At 39.5% G+C, this 17,038-nt stretch overlaps 1 protein-coding gene across 16 annotated transcripts in view; it reads left to right on the forward strand.

Annotated features, from left to right (window-relative positions):
• The window catches only part of ESRRG (estrogen related receptor gamma), a 607,049-nt gene that overhangs the window by 50,543 nt on the left and 539,468 nt on the right, over positions 1-17,038 (forward strand). For 2 of the 16 annotated variants that reach the window (XM_045809600.2, XM_045809607.2), the window contains exon 1: positions 3,251-8,327. The exons of 13 other annotated variants lie outside the window; for them this stretch is intronic. The gene's annotated coding sequence lies outside the window, so the exon portion shown is untranslated. Of the gene's footprint in view, positions 1-3,249; positions 8,328-17,038 lie in introns of those variants that run through there. One more of the 16 variants, XM_087856379.1, reaches the window with a different exon arrangement.

Genomic DNA, 17,038 nt, shown 5'->3' on the forward strand with positions numbered 1-17,038 from the left:
TATTTTCTTTAATAAATCAAAATAGCATTTAAATCTTTGTGCACAGTGTGACCGAAATCTGCTGGTTGTCTTGAACAAGAATTGTGACGGGAGCAAAGATGCTTTCTGATAGGTGGTGCTTTAACAAAATAGAGCAGATCAATCGATTAGGTTTCCATGTGTGCCACTCAATTTATTCTGTACAATTTTTCCAGAAATTAAAAGGTTACCGAGAGAGAACCAAGCTCCCATCTCCAACTGAGCACCACTTATTACTCCAACAGTATTTCAATATTAAGTGATCTTCAAGATATTTCATCTTTCATTTTGAGTTCTGAATTTGAATCAGCATGAGAATGGCAGGGCAGCAAGATAAGGTATAACTAACTAGGCGGACAGCTGAGGGACGGGAAAAGTGTCGCTGAGAATTTCTGGGGCTGTTCTCAGTCACCTTGTTTACAGAGACCTTTTGGTTGCAGCTAGAATTTTAGCAAGAGCCTGCCAGTGATAATGGGCTTATGTTTGAAATTGATCCTAAGTGTCTCTTTTTTCTCCTTCACAGACATGCTCTGCACACCTTAGCCAAAAATTCAAGCCAAAACTTTGCTGATGCCCCATGACATTGTCTAATATAGACAAATCCCTGGATTAGTGTGTTGCAGGAAAGGGGGTTATTTATGGGGTTCTCCTTTGGTTTACAGATGTGTCAATACAAGTAGCTATAGTCCTGTTTCTTTCTTAAAATGTCTTGTGTGCTTGACTGCCTTAAATGCAAAACAAATCATCTTCGAGGAAGTTAAAGTATGCCTTACAGATTGACCTATAAAATTAATTTCAATTAGACATTGAAGAGCTCATTATCCTGCTGAGGTGAATTTATGATACCACGTAAGAATTTTGTATTTGTTTCAAAATTGTTGGAAAACTGCGGGAACAAAAGATTTTGAGGGAAATGCCAAAAGCCACATTAATGAAGAAAAACAGTGTTGAGATACTTTTGAATAATAGATAGGATATGTAATGGTCAACCACAAGATAAAATTTTTACACAGTATTTTTATGGCTTTAAATTGGCTGCATTGTAAACTAAGCTTACTACTCTATTAAGTCATTATACTTTTCAATTATTTAACATTTCTGGCCAACCTATCTTCTGTGGTTTTTTTCTGTACACATCAGAAATGATATGTACAGTAGTAATCACTAGTTGTTAGTGTGGGGATTTTGCTGTGGAGCAAGGTTTAATTTTAACTCCTTGGGGCAAATGTTACAAAGAATGCACCAAGGAGAAAGAATGGGTTGGAAACAGTCAGAGCCCTATGAGAATGGAGATGACTACAGCATCGAGATGTACCTAATACAATTTGAGTTATTCTCACTAAGAAAACTTGACAGTATCTGCCTTCTAGGTACTGTGCATTTGGAAATACTGTATCTCCATTTAAATGCAGATCTTCTGTTTTCTCCAGGGAGCAGTTGGTGAATCTTTCAATTGAACCACTGGTATGAGAAAACCAACTGAAAATTTCTCCATGAACAATAGCATCTGTCGTTTTGAAGTAATAATTACTAAGTTTTATAATATTGTGATTTTTAAAAAATTCCTTCAAAATACTAAAATCATTTATAAAGTAAAAAAAAAAAAAAATCACGTACTCGGCCCTGGTGCAAACAAAGAAATTTTGTCTTGTCACTTTGTTGTTGGTTTTTTAAAGCTGTGAGGTAATTCAGCTTTGCGGTTTGGTTTTAAGGTTAACATTGCCATGCCAGTAGAGTAAGTGGGCCTTGGGTATCAGCGCAGGAATTATGAATAAGTCCTATGTGCTCGTCATGCTGTCATGCTGGCGGGTGGGGGTGAGGTGCTGTAAGAGAGCTTAAGGACCTTTCTCTGGAATGATCTTCTTTCGTTTTGAGCCTCATTTATAATAGTACCTTGTGTTGGAATCAGTGATGGTGGCCAGAAAGGAGGGCCACGGCCTGTGGGGCTTTCTTTTAAGAGATGATTGCAGAAAGTAATACAGGCCTTTGACATAGAATGTAAACACAGAGTCTAATGGTCTTGGATTCAGGTGACTGGAGAAATCTTTGCACATCTTGAAATACAAATACCCGAAGTAGGCGGTGCGATAATAAGTCTGTGTGGGTCTTGACCACATAGCTAGGGTAGTTTCTTTTTCTTGGAGAGTAAGTACCATTCATTTGCTTAATCCTGATGATTTCCAGTGGTGAAAGGCCCCCACCTCCTTAGCTTACCTCCTCCTTTGCATTGGGTATAAAGCCCACCTCCCATACTCCCTCCGAAGGGTACACCCTATACAGATATTTAACAGTGCACTTATACCATTATGCACGATATAATACCTGTAGTTGTGCAGAAGGATCATAGATAGTTTTAAGATCAGGCCTTTGTTTATATTTCTTTTATGACGGATACTTTGTTCATTTAGACAAGGGAAGGATCATAGTTACCGTAAAAGAAGGTTGAATGTCTTTGGAATCTCTGATAAAATGCAAGACACTGGAGATTCAAAGATATTTTATTTACTTAGGGACACTTATGGCTGTTTCAGATGGCCCACCTGCTAAAATAATAACCTGGTTAGGACTCTAGGAAGGGTGCTAATTAATGAATGTGCTTATTTTACTTCCCTTATACAAACACATTATTTGAACTTGGCAAATATTCATCCCTGGCATCGTCATTTTGTACTGTTTTGAAGATTCAAATTCAAGATGTTAACCTTATGTGAAGCATAGCGAAACTTTTGTATTATTCTGATAGATACTTATGCAGTAGAATAAACAGTGTTTCCACATATCTGTGTTACCAGAGTGGCCCATTTAAATTCAATCTTGCTCTAAGATATATTAGGTTAATAAGGCTGATTTTATGACCAATATAATTTATATTCACAAATACCTGTTTTTATTAGCACAATTATAGATTGTGAAGCAAATTTCCATATATGTTAAATACTAAGAATAAGAATAAGTAACATTGTATACTGAGTTACAGTATATAACCACACATTATCCATAAGCTGCTCTTTGGAAGAATATTTATGGCACTTTCTTACTCAAGAAGGCAATCAGTTTTTACAATATAAACATTATAAGAAAATAGATTCTTTTATGAGAGTTTCTTCCCTACTTCCATCCTTTCCTTCCTCTTTTCCTCCTTCTCTCCCTTCCTTTTCTCTTCTTTCCTCTCTTAATGGGGGAAAAGAAATCTAAAGACATTTTTTTGGGGGGGGTGGGGGCATGCATAATTGCTTATCGCACATTTTTATTAAAAAAAGGAGCTTTGACAAGCAACCCAACGTGATTTTTGGAATATATCTTCTGTCTACCAGTGTTCTTGAGGAAAATGTAAGGTTGCAGAAATCATTTCATGCCCTGTATGTTTTCAAACATAAATCAGGAGAATTGTTAGCGAGTTATAGCTCTTCTTAGAGACTGTGGCTAGAGTGCTGTAGTAAACACAGGCTATATATTTTTCCAAGTTATTATGTGTGGAGAGAAATCCAAAGTTGGCTATTTAGATGAACAGTTTAATTCAGTTATTAGAAATTCATTTTCTATTTAGTATGAACATTTATTTTCCAAAGGTTGCAGAAATGGGACATAATACCTGATGATCCTTTGGATCAATCACCTTCAGAGTTAGAAATTTGCTCTTTTTAGCTAATGTGTCTATGACTGAACATCGATCTTCAGCTAAGGATCAGTCGAAATGGCCGTAAGCATAGTTTATAGTATGATCTGGTTGTCTTCTTTATCCGAGACCAGTGAACCTTTGTTTCTTCATTTCTAAATGAAGGCGTTTGACTTGACAGTCTCCAACTTACTTCACCTCTGTGATTTTGCATTAAATGATTGATTAGTAATGAATCAACCAATTAATTGTACTCCTATTTATTTATGTTCTATAAACTAATTGTTTACTGAAGTCTGGCCTTTGCCATGACCAGAAATATTAGTAGGTAAGAAATGAGCTCAGGTTTAGTGGTTTGAAATGAAAGCCTCATGAAACTTAGGCATTCCGATTTACATGAAAACTTTTCATTTGTAGATTAATTATTAGCTATTCAAAACACACTTTTTTTCACTACATAAAACAATCTTAGATACTGACTCCTTTCACTAGGCTAGACTGTAAGAGCCTATGTTAACTTATTGGAGTGAAGTAATGTATATCAGTGATGGAAAAATATGAAAAAGAGTTCTATTATGATACAAGTGATAAACATAACATAAAGGCAATAAAACTGAATGATAGTTTATCATTTATCTAGACTCTGGAGGGTTGATGTTTAAGAGAAATGCACATATAACGGGGAGTTAAAAAGATAGATGGAAACTATTGCAGAGTATGTGAAAGGGATTTTTAGAAACTTTCAGGATTTTTAGAGGCTGGTTGCAAGGTATATGGCTTTTCTTTCCCTCAGAATAGTGTAACATTACACTACTTCTAAGTTTATCACCTGTGATAAGATTTGTTTTTTGACACCCAAATGCACTGAAAAGCAGGAGAGTGAAGAAAAATGGAGAGAAAAATTATTCTCTGAAGTAATTGGCCCAGATGTGAGAGACGGGAAGATGGAAGGCATGTGAAGGTAGAGAAGAGAGGCGATGCGTGTGTGTGTGTGTGTGTGTGTGTGTGTGTGTAAGACAGCCTGGTCTGCATTTAATTGATGGTTGGACGAGAAATAAAAAGGAAAAAGGGGGAAACTAATGTGTGCACATTCTTCCTGAAGGGAAATACGGTGTGTTACAGTTTGTTGATTATATGGAAAAGCTTACGAATTAGAGTGAGAGCATCCATTTTAATGTTTTTGCTGGGTCACTTATGGCCTCTATGATCTTGTGACATTATTACATTCTCTACTTTGTCTTATCTGGAAAAATGTAAATAATAGAAGCATCTACTTCCAAGTTGGCTTTGAGAGTTGAGTGAGGCTCATGGGTATAAAGCGCTTGAGAACTATAGTTTTATGTGGTGAGGAAAAGTCATTGGGTCAGCCCGGGTTTGACGGAGTCCCAGGTCAATCTGTTTGCCTCCAGAGTTGTCTTTGGTAGGCATATTTCTTGCTTGCTGTGGTCCAAGAACCGTATGTACTTTATGTATTACTTTATTTAGGGAGGAAGCGGGAAATAGCCTGCACTGGCCAGTTGAATATAGCAAGCCTGATAATCCTAACTTACACAGTGTCAGTACCTAAGGAGAATATTTACTTTCCCTGGCAGATAGCTAAAGCTTGTCTAAAAAAATGAATGAATAAACAAAAAATAAAAAAATGAATGATTTTGGAAACAAAAACAGTGTCTTCAGAAATGGTTTTCCTTGTCTCAAACACTGCCTGTCATTTGTACTTTTGCCATGACATTGATACTAATCTAAATTTCCTGGATTTTTGTTAACGCTGAAGGAATCATTGTTTGGCAGTAAGTGCTTATAAATAATGATACAAATTCCATTAAAAAAAAGATTTTCAGGATGCAACAGAACTAATTAATGTAATACATGAGTTGAACTCCCAGCTCTAGATACTATACAGATCTCTTTCAAGAATATTTTTATTTTTATGTATGACTCACTGATAAATGGCTGGCCAGTTCCTCCATCAGAAGTGGTCTACGTTTTAACGCACAACATGAAGGAGTAGATCAACAATGATTCAATAAATTTGGGTTGTTTTATAGACAGTATACTAAAAAAAAAATAGCAGATACAGAAATCTGCTGGGATTTTACCTGAGCCCGGCCCGATGCTCTGCTCTGATTCACAAGATAATGATCAACAGAATTCTACAGTCTGTGATCTGTTAACCTAGAAACTGAAGTGAACCTAGAAATCAGGATGTTGTGGGATCAAGTCTGAATTTAAAAGTAAATATTTAATGGCTCTTATCAAAATTCATTAGTCCCTCAATGTAGAGAATATATGCTGAAGAGGAAACAAAGAAAACAATCTTTGGGAAGTTTAATCTTGTGTCAGTGTTAAAAAACTTTGACAAGTATATAATTATTTGGAAATAGTTGAAGACGCAGATAGCATGAGTACCAGAAGGCCACAAATTGCCTCCAAATCCTTATTTGATGGGGAGTTCTGTTTTTCTGTGACATTGACTATAGATTGTAAAATGGACTCAGCTTGAGTTTCTTTTAAATATAGGAAAATTTTAAATGCATATTACGCTCAAGTATCATGCTAGATATGTCAGAGAATACAAAGTAATTTTAAGATATAGTCACGCTAAGTGGATCTTTAGGGAAGTACAATATATATACATGAAATAGTATAATAAAGATAACAGTATAGTATAGAATTATGCAAAAAAATGAATTCTTTGTGACAAATTCGTGTATATATACACTCTGAAAAGTATGCAACAGAATGGGAGCTTGGGTTGGCATTCAGGCTGTCCTTTACTTGCTTCTTGAAGCTGTGGTTTTCCCGTTTGCAAATTGGGTACACTTTTATCTGTCTCAGAAGACTCTGAGGAGGCTCAAATGAGAAGAGTATTTAAAAGTGTTTTTCTGGTTTATGATAGAGATGATACAAACTACAGGAAGGATGGAAGAAAGAGAGAGCAGACTGCACTTGAGCGTGGGGCCGCCGTGTCTCAGTTGACTTTGTACCCCCCCATGTCTGGCACTGTGCCTTGTCTCCCAGAGGAGGCTCAGGAAATGGGTGTAAATGCTTGCATGCCACACTCTGTGGCAAGCCCTTGACATATGTTATCTTTTACATCTTCACAGTAATCTCGTGCGGTAGATACATTGTCACCATTTCATAGACGAGGAAACAGACGTTCAGAGATTTTAAGCAGTTCCCACCCTCATGCAAGTAAGAAGTAGTAGGGTCAGGATGAGAAGCTAAATCCACCTGTCACCAGGGCCCAGATTCTTTTCAGTACATTACGTGGGCTCTCAAATGTAAAGGAATTACAATTTTTGAACAATAGTGTGGCCAAAATGAAAAGCCAAGGCCTTGGATAATATCATACCCGTTGCCCAGGCAGCTCCTGGGCTGGCTTTCAGATAAGTAGGAGAACACTTCCCTGTGCTGTCTGACACATTTAACATGGCCTTTTGTTAAACTGTCAGTTCTGATTTCTGCCCTTTGAAGTAAAATGCACAATAGTGAGAAAATTCCATATAATATACCATAACCTAGACTTGTCATAGGGACAGAAGGGAGAAGAAGGGCAGCGAGGAACACAGCTAACAAAGTGGTTAACCAGGGACTTGGATTAAGTTTGTTACAGTAACCAGTAAGTCAGTCAGTCAGTCTCTCTCTCCCTCTCTTTTGTTCTCACTCTGTCTCTTACACTCTCTTGCTTTCCCTTTTAGAGTCAGCAAAGGCTAGCGTTTCCATTCTCTCCCATATTAAGGGTGGTGAAGAAGGTAGTTCCACTACCAAAGAGTATATTCCCTGTTCTTGTTGCTTGCTTCCTGTCAGTCTCCTCACGGCCTCATGATACCAGTGGCTTCTCCTGAGTGAAGTTTTGCGGTCATGCCCAGTTTGTAATGAACAATAATAAAATGGCCTCCGACGAAACAATAATTTTAAAGCTCCAGACTCTGGGTTGGGGAACAGAACACAGAATGAGTTACCACACCACCCTCTCTATTTTTTCCCCTCCGTTTATTTGTGAGGAACATCGGAAGAGTGTTAACTACTCCAGGTTAGTAACACACTGTGGATTTGAAGGTTTATATAAGAAACAGAAGGGAAAAAAATTTAAAAATTGGGATGCATTAAAAAAAAAATTCTGTGACAATACAGCCTGTGGTAGGTAGGGAGAGCAGAGACAGAGACCATATTTAAGATAAGTCCAGAGAATACCTTACACTGTTGCCGGAGTCCAGTTGGTAACAGTGTTTGGTTTCCCAGGAACTGCACTAACATGCCCGAGATGAAACCCAGTGGGGGGACACACTTTCCACAGTCCTCCCTGACCTGTGGTAAGTCGGCTGGGTTGAATTGTGTGAAGTTGTCAAAGGTTGCTCTGCTCTCCAGCACTTGGCACCAGCTCCGCTGAAATGTGATGCCATTGGTTTTCAGTAAAGGTTCCTTTCTGCAGGGCTGCAAACACAGATCAGCTGCTACTGTGTATACACAACCAGGGAGCAAATCAACCAGCACAGTTAAAGCAGCCTTTTTAACCCTGAGACTTTCCAAGATCTCTTCTTCGCGCAGGAAGTTTCCTTCTCTGTTGTCAGATTTAGCACTGTGCTCTTGTCATCAGATCCGAGCTAGGCTCCCTGCTGCACAGTAGAGAGGCTTCCTTAAGACATTTGTCCTTGAAACTGCACCAAACTCTTGGAAGAACCCAGAACGTGTAAGTATGTATGATTTAGGCAGCAATAGCACAGGGCAAAGCTGCAATCAACCATTATACAATATCCGATTAGCAGTGCAGGAGGGATTTTTCCGACGTTATGTTACGTTCATTTTCAATTCGTTCTGAGGAAACAAATCAATTCTAGCTTCTGATACAGTGACTTTGCAGTAGATGGGGTTGTAATATGTTAGCTTTAACTATTTGCTGTTCTCATTTAGCATTCAGATGTGACTTGTGGGACAATTATTGTGGGCATTAAACTATAAAACTTCTAAATTATTATTAGCAATTATAATTGTTGGTCATGTCCATCTTGAGAAACAAGTTTGCTTTGGGGACTGTTTTTAAAGAATTAACCACATAAATTCACAGACAATAGAATGAATTTGTACCGTTCTTGCTCTCAATAAAACATATTAGTTTGCAGTTTTAATTTACTCGTAAAGAGCATTCCACAGAGGTTTTGTCTTAATTGAATCCTACCCAGTGCTGTCTGTTTGGTGTTTTACTGTCTTGTACGTATGTGTTTAAGTTACTTTGCGGGGATTGCAGTCTGGTTAAATCTGTATTTAGGCACTCTGTAGATCCTGAGAACATTCGCATAGAATAAAGGCTCACAGAATTTTGAGGGGTGCTGGATTTGTTTTAAAGGGTGGTCGTATTACCCTTGAAAGGTTTTTAGATGCACCACATGAATGGCTGTCAGATGTGGACCACAGACTGAATACTCTGAGACTCTAAGTCAGATCTCAGCTTGTCCACTTTTGTAACTCCAACCAATAAAAGCCCGTGCCCCCTTGCTATCAATTTTTAATATGCGCCAATACTTATGTTTATAAGATTAATTTCTCTCAGATTAGTCTGATTGATAGCTGGATTGTGGTTTCTTAAGAGCTTGCTCCCTGAAACCCACAGCAGAGCTGCATGCCATTTAACTAGTGAATGTAAAAACGGGTAACCATGGATTCAGCCACCACTAACTGCCAGTGCAATGACTTGTTGTAAACAATACAAATGAGCCAGGAGAGCAGAGGCAACCAGACATGAAATGATTTTAATAGAAATTACGGTAAAAGGTCATGTGATGTGGTATCTGCTTCTGTTCAGTTTTAAAGGGAAAGTCTTTCTTTTCTCCCCACCGCCCCCCACCCCCACACACCTCTTTCCAGTCAACCCAAGTAGATGTCTTCACAAACTTGCCACGTCCCACTCTCTGCTTCCATGGAGAAGGGCAGCCGGTGTAATCCTGTGCACAGTGTGGTGACTTACGGATTTTCACCGGTAAGTACCTTCATTTTAGAAACAAAAAGGACATCTGTGTATTTCAGGGCTTCCTTCGTGGAAGGTCATACTGATTGTGGACTAGAAGTCCTCAGGCTTTGACTGAAGAGGAATAGGTCACTTTGTTCCTTAGCTTTACTGTGATACCGTTATCTTTTCTCTCCCTTCCTAAGTCTCTGGATTATTTTGTAACCTCGATCTCTCTGAAAACTGTTATTTGCTCTAGAAGCAACTTCTGCAGTATGGTAATGAGCACACGCAGATACTGGGAGCAGCGCTGTGCCCAACTTCAGGGTTCTCACCCAGGCACACCTTGGCTGAGGTCTACAAGGACCGAGTTTTACAGTTCCATTTGCATTTCTCTGGTAGAGATGGGTTCTGTATGTGAAAATTATTATGTTCATAAATTTGCCTCCAACCAAGAAATATTAGCAACTTGTACCCGTGTGAAGTGTTAACCTTATGGTCGGTTTGGTGTACTGATATCAGCTATGCTTATTAAAAAGGAAATGAGAGAAAAAACTCTAGCTGTAAAAGTTGGGGGAGGAAGGGGGCCCTTAGAAGCCAGATTCAGAGGGCGGACCTAGTGGGTCCCTGGTGTGCAGGAACGAAGGGGCTCAGTCACCGTGTCGGAGACCCATGGACACCCACAGGCACTTGAAGCGAACGACTGTCGCTAGGTGTGTTGTGTCTCAAGGTGAAACAGACCTGAACTGGTCTCTTGAGCCACACCTCCTGCCACATGCAGATGGTATATATAATCGCATCATCTCGGAACAAAAGATAATGCTGTGTTTATACTTTACCTCCTTTTAACACACAGATGCTTCTGAATAGATGTGTAATTGTACGTGTATAGATGTCATAGGGAGTAATGGAATTTCAGGTGTTGATTTTTCTGTTACTGCCTCCCCTTCCACGGACCTAATCAGCACGTGAGAAAGCATTGGCTTATAATTTAGAATCTCAGTAGGAAGTAAGAACATCAGCCCTCTATATACCCTAAAGAGTTTTATCTAGTCAACTGGGGGTTTCTTTAAACCTGCAAGTGTTAATGTAGTGTTTATATTTAAGCTTTTTAAAAAATCAAGCTTTTTAAGATGTTGGAGTTCCTCACTACATGCTTAGACTGAAACATGCTTCAGAATGTCATGGTTAGCTGTGACCTCATGGCTTACTGTTCTAACACCAGCTTTGCTTATGAAAAATAAATGAAAGAGAAGACTCTAGTAGTTCATGTTGAGGGAAAAGAGAGCAATTTCAAAGCAGATGTGGAGACTCCAAAGTAGGGTTTTGGGTAAATTATGATTAAAACTGCATTGTTTCTACTTTCCCTGGCCTTGATTCTCCAAGTTGAAGGATAGGAATAAAGGGTCAGCTGCAGGGTAGTTAGGAGCAAAATCTTTGGAGTCAGGCATAGGTTGCAGTCTTTTCTCCGGAGCCCACTATGCTTATGATTTGGGGCAAAGTTTCTTCATGTCTTTGAGCTTCCACCTGCTCTTCTGTAGATTGAAGAAAATAATGCACACCCATGCGTGAAGGAAAGGGTTAAAGGAGCTAATGCATAGAAAGTATTTCATACCATGTCTGGCATATAGCAAGTGTCCAATAAACTGTTGCCGGTTCCATTGTTTTTTTTTAACTGAGGAAACTTATGCTTAAGTAGAATCCTGCTAGTAGTGTTGAACCAGAGAAAGACAGCATTCACATCATAAGTTGGCCTTTTTCTACAGTTGTATGCTGCAGTAACTTGTCCTCACTTAGGACATGGCGATTCAGTTTGTAGCATCGTGCAGTGTTTTATACAATGTTTACTTAAAGCCACACGTAGTCTCTTATTACTGTATTTTTTTCATTTATTTGCAAATTAGTTAGGAAAATTATTTTTTTTAATTTAGGATTTCTGATGCTTTGGGTGTTGAGGCGACATGCACATTTTGTCTATGATCCTATTGCTAGAGTTGAGAGCAGAAGGACACTTCAAGGTATAAGAGATTCATAATTGCATCAATCCTAAAAGCTTAAAACTAGCAGTAGATAATTATATGTACTAAAGAGTAGTAATAATTAACAGGCTAGTAAACATGGAGGTTACATGTTACTAAAGAGACATTGCTTGAGAGGACTGTAGACATGGTCACTGTGTCCTTTGACCTTCATGAAACCTAAAGGCCTGATTCTCCCTTTCCTCCTTCTGTCTTTCCTCCCTCCCTCCCTCCCTCCCTCCCTTTCTCCCTCCCTCCCTTCCTTTCTTCTAGTTCTTATATATTATCTCAGCTATATAGCATTTTCTTTTTCTTTGTGAACCATAAAGGTTCAAGGAAGAGAAAAAAGAGGAACAGGAGACCCATGGTCTTTTCATGCTAGCTCTGATTTTATAAATGGAAAGTCTAAGAGGAGTCAGAGAACTCTGTTTTTCTTTCTCCTGCTATTGAGCTGGAGAGGCACATCTGAGGTGACCTGCAGACCCCAGGGAAGCCTTGCTCCGTAACTATTTGTTGATTCATTGATTAAACGGCATGGAGAGAAGGGACATCAAGCACGGAGATTCCCTCAGTACGGAAGGCTTTGAAACCCCGAGCTGCCATGTGCAGTAGGATGGCTTCTCTGTGACCTTCCAACAACTAATCTCCTTTAAGAACTGAATCAAAGCAGTTAAGGGATTTTGTCAGATGGATTTTTGCCTACAGTTGGGTTTTTGGCAGTTGCATGTAGAAGGCAATACATTCTTCACAAGGATATGAAATTTTTTTTCCCGAAAGGAATGAAGACAAGGTGCCAACAGAGATCTCTAGAGAGGGACTCTTGTTTATCCATGGTACTGTTCAGGCAGGGACAGCTGCAAGGTGGATGACTTTCTCACACTTCCCAGCCAACCTTCTCCTTCACCACCCGTGTCTGATGGTCTGGTCAACAAGCTCACTCATGCAGTGGGCCTTTCTCTGTACTCTTCTCTTCCAAGGGCAGAGAAAAAGCCTGTGATCAGAATTGATATCATATAAGTGGCAATAGGCATCTGCTATCTATTTCTAGGGACATCATAGAGTATAGAAGTTAGAGCTGGAAACTATTCATTTTAATGGGCAGTTTACTCAAAGTCATGCAACATATGAGTTGTGAAAACAGGGCTAGGACTTGGGGTTTCTGATGCCCAAGCTTGTGCTTTTTGGAGGGCTCCTGCCTTCTGGTGTACAGACTACAAAAGAGAGAGCTTATATCACAGTGGGGAAAAAAATCTAGCTTAGGAAATGGTGAGTCTATGCTAAAGGATTTCTCCAAAGAGTAATATAGGTCTGGTTCTAATTCTGAAGCGATAATTTAGAGATGCTGTGATCTTCGGTAAAGACACTTAACCATTCCAAGCAGTGGTTTCTTTCATTGTAAAACTGAGATTAAAGTAACTATCACATTTATATTTTAGGTTGTATTGAGGATTCAGTAAGATTACACATGGATATAACCTTGTCCAATGCTTGACACGAGACAGATATCAGTAAACATTATTGCCATTCCTCTTCCCTTTCCAAGGTCAGCGGTGGAGTCATGGATGGTAGAATCATGAGAAGGGGTTTTTACATATGCACCTGGAGTGGTGTAGCTCAGTGGTTTTCAACATTTTCTTCTGTTGCAACACATACAGGAAACGAATGTGAAGAATTACCACATGCTTGGCGTAGACTGATCCATTAGTCATGATAGGATGGTAGTGACAATAATGGTGATGGTCATGGTGCCAAAGAAGCTGATGTTGGTGGGTGATGTGCACATACCATGGATGAGCCAGGGTCTGAGCAGCTTCCAAGGCTTTGGCCTGAATTGTGCTGCTTTCTTTCCTGTGCTAGAGAGGAGATCAGAATGGTGGTGGGGAAGAGCCATGCCATTCTGAGTGCAACTATGCTCATTTCAATGAAAAAAAATAACCAGCAGCCTTTGGTACTTTATTCTTGGTAACAAATTACTGGCAACATCCCGGTTGGCCTAGAAGATACTGTCTTTCCTGGAGGAACGTGATTTTGAAAGATGCTTTACATCACAGCTCTGGAACTAGACTCCATGGGTTTGAAATTTGGACCAACCACTCACTAGCTGTGATGATCTATGGAAGTGAGTGAACCACTTTTATAAATCTCTATCCCCTCATCTTTAATTGGAACAATAATGGTACCCACTTCATATGATTGTTATGGGGATTAAATGGGTAAAGTACTAGGAAAAATGTCTGGCACATAGTACGTGCTCAGTACTAGCAGTTTTTAGAGGTTTCTGTCTCCAGGCTATTTCATGGGTAGTCTCCTATCTTAAGATTCTCTCCCCAAATTGCCATTATTAATGTTATCCATGGTGTTATTAATGCATAAAACCGACTTTTTAGTTTTAACATAATAAAAGCTGCTCTTTATTGTGCACTCACCATTTAACCAGGCATTATGCCATGTGTTTTATATGGGATCTTAATTGATCTAATTCCCCCATTACTCTTATGAGATAGTGTTACCCCCATCTTACAAATGAGAAAATTGAACCTCCAAGAGGGGACAGAACTTACCCGGCTCATGAGTGACAGAGCCAAGCCTCAAATGTGTAATCTTTCCTATGCATCTTTCCCACATTCCCTCATTAAGTTGGAGACAATTTGCAGAGGTGGTGGGAAAGGTGTATTTTCTGGAATGAAAGAGAAATCATGAAATGGATTTACTCTAGCACATTCAAAAGACTCAGACCAGAGGGGCACCTGGGTGGCACAGTCGTTAAGCGTCTGCCTTCGGCTCAGGGCGTGATCCCGCCGTTCTGGGATCGAGCCCCACATCAGGCTCCTCCACTATGAGCCTGCTTCTTCCTCTCCCACTCCCCCTGCTTGTATTCCCTGTCTCGCTGGCTGTCTCTGTCAAATAAATAAATAAATAAAATCTTTAAAAAAGAAAAAAGAAAAGAAAAAAAAAAAGACTCAGACCAGAAACAGAGAAGATGATCGTAAAAAGCGACTTAATTTAGTTACTAATCAGAAAATCTAGAAATATAACAATTCTATCTTATGGACAGGAAAAGATGAGAGACAGAGGTGGGAAAGGATCATGGATAATGAGGAGGAGGAAGATGAGATAGAGACAGAGACAGAGAGAATGAGGCAGAGGCATAATTAGACGCCTCTCATTTAACTGAAGCAATCCTGGAAGTAGATGGTCTAGGATCATCATCCTGATTCTAGACATTTTTTCTAAGAATGAAACTGAAAATAATGGTTTTGGGATTTACCTTATGATATCGTACCTTTAAATCCAGCGGACTCTTCTGCTTCATCATGCTACCTTTGGAGACACAAAGATTTACACAAAGATACAGATAGACATGTGGAAAGAAAGATTTATGGGTTCATTGACAGAGGGACAAATCATGTTAGAACCATCTTTTGCTTTTTCAGATAGTAACACTGAAGATTTTCTAAAGTCATGTTGTGCTTTTGCAACTATAGGCATAAGTTAGATTAATCTACATGTAGGAGACTAGGTGTTTAGTAATGTTTAATGCTTTTTATTTAAAAGTAGTTTTTACTTCTGTTAGTGAATTGATTTTCAAAAAGAAAATCTTATGAGTTAAATAAATCACATTTTCTTCCCAATTTTGCAGATGAAGAAACTGCGTTATGCAGAGATTCAATGATCTCCATAAAATCATAGCAACTTCTAGCAGATGTGAAAACCATTCTCTGGTTTTGAGCCTCCAGAAAAAGATTTTCTCTTTCCTGTGATGACCTCTTCTAATTGGTATGGTTATCGCATAATTGAGTTCTAAGAACTTGGGGACACATGATAGAGAAGGGTCACATTGGTGTACATAATGAGGGCCTGTCTGGGAAATGGACTCAGAGGATGACCCTTTCATGCAGGTTGTGCTGTTGCCTTCCAGTCTGGAATACCATCATCTGATCTTGAAGGACTGGTGTGAGGGCTATGGTTTACAACATTTCTGCCCCCTAGGTTCCAGGCTGTGTACTGGAGAGAATCCTGTGCTTTCTTGTGCTTTAGCCTCCTGGGGTCTACCAGACGCTCCGGTGTCTTCCCCAGACAGTAGCCTGCTGCTCCCACATTATGTCCGACTGGCACTCTGTTTGTAGAGCAGATGGAGCTCCCTTCTGAGAGGTACTTCCCACTCCGCATGTTTGCTTTGAGGATGTGGGTTTGGGTGAGTACAGGGGACCAGGAAAAGAGGGAGGTACCAAACGGTTCTGTGAGCAATGAGATGCAGTCTAAGGAAAAAGGAGAATGGGAAATGCTTGAAATTTCCAAGGTTGATGCCAAGCCAGGCCACCTTCTTAAATCAGTGTAATCAAAATCCCTAAGATTAGGCCATGAGGCAAAGACCCCAGGGTCCTTCTTGGGGCAAACAAACAAACAAACAAATAATCTGTGCAATGACCCTTTTTAAGTATTACAACAACGGAAGTGGAGAGGAAGGATTGAAAGGAGAAAATGTGTTGCCTTTCCATCTTTTCCTTAGAAGGTCATGGAACCATATGACCAGTTTTGACTGAAGAAGCCTGAGAATAATTGTGCTTGTTGATGAATAAATTTTTTCTTACCATGTTCACTGAAATCACATCCAAAATGACTCCCTTCCACTCTTTCTTCAAATTTAAGTACTTCTTCTAATAATACATGATATTTGTGTAGTGAAAGTTTATGAAGTCACAAATTATCATCTCCTTTTTTTACAGCTGAGTTAACTTAGCAAGAATAAGTGGCTTGTTCAGAGTAACAGTTCGCTAGAAAGGGAGCCAAAGACAAGAAATTGGGCCTTCTCTGACCTCCAGGTCTGGATTGATTCTACCTCTTAGAGATTCCAGTCTTGTTAAAGGGCCAGTGCAGGATAGGACTAAAGATGAATGTGAAGAAAATTACGAAGGGGAAAAACACCCTGAGAATGTTAGAAGAAATACTTGCGATGTCTTGTTTTGTGTTGAGTGTGGTATCTAGGGCTAACGATGGTGCAAAGATTCTGATTTTGTCCTGCACTGAAAAGTGAGGGAAAGGGGAAGTACCCCCTTGAAGGCGCATGCACGATGCAGAATACCTCCCTCTACCCCGTCCTCAGGCTTTCCTGTCTTTCTTAGGTCGGGCAAGAGAGTGGAAATACACTCTTGGCCTCTCAGAAGATGGAGTTGAGGCAGCTCTAAGTAAGAGAGAAATGACCTTGTACATGGAAGCTTTGTTCCCATGTTTACCTGCAGTCCCACCCACTTTACTATGTCAGAGAAGAGTCATGCTTGTCCGTAACATCATCTCAAAAGTGAAGGGATGGCTAAGTGATTATGAGGGTAGATGGTGCAACATTCCCTCCTCAAAGCTATTAATACCCTCACGATAAAAAGGTGTTGATCTGATACTTAATTAAAATACAAGTGTCGTTTTTTTTCCCCTTTGGAATGAAAC

This window comes from Ursus americanus, chromosome 2, assembly GCF_024610735.1.
Source record: "Ursus americanus isolate L20-20 chromosome 2, mUrsAme1.1.p, whole genome shotgun sequence".
NCBI lineage: Eukaryota > Metazoa > Chordata > Mammalia > Carnivora > Ursidae > Ursus > Ursus americanus.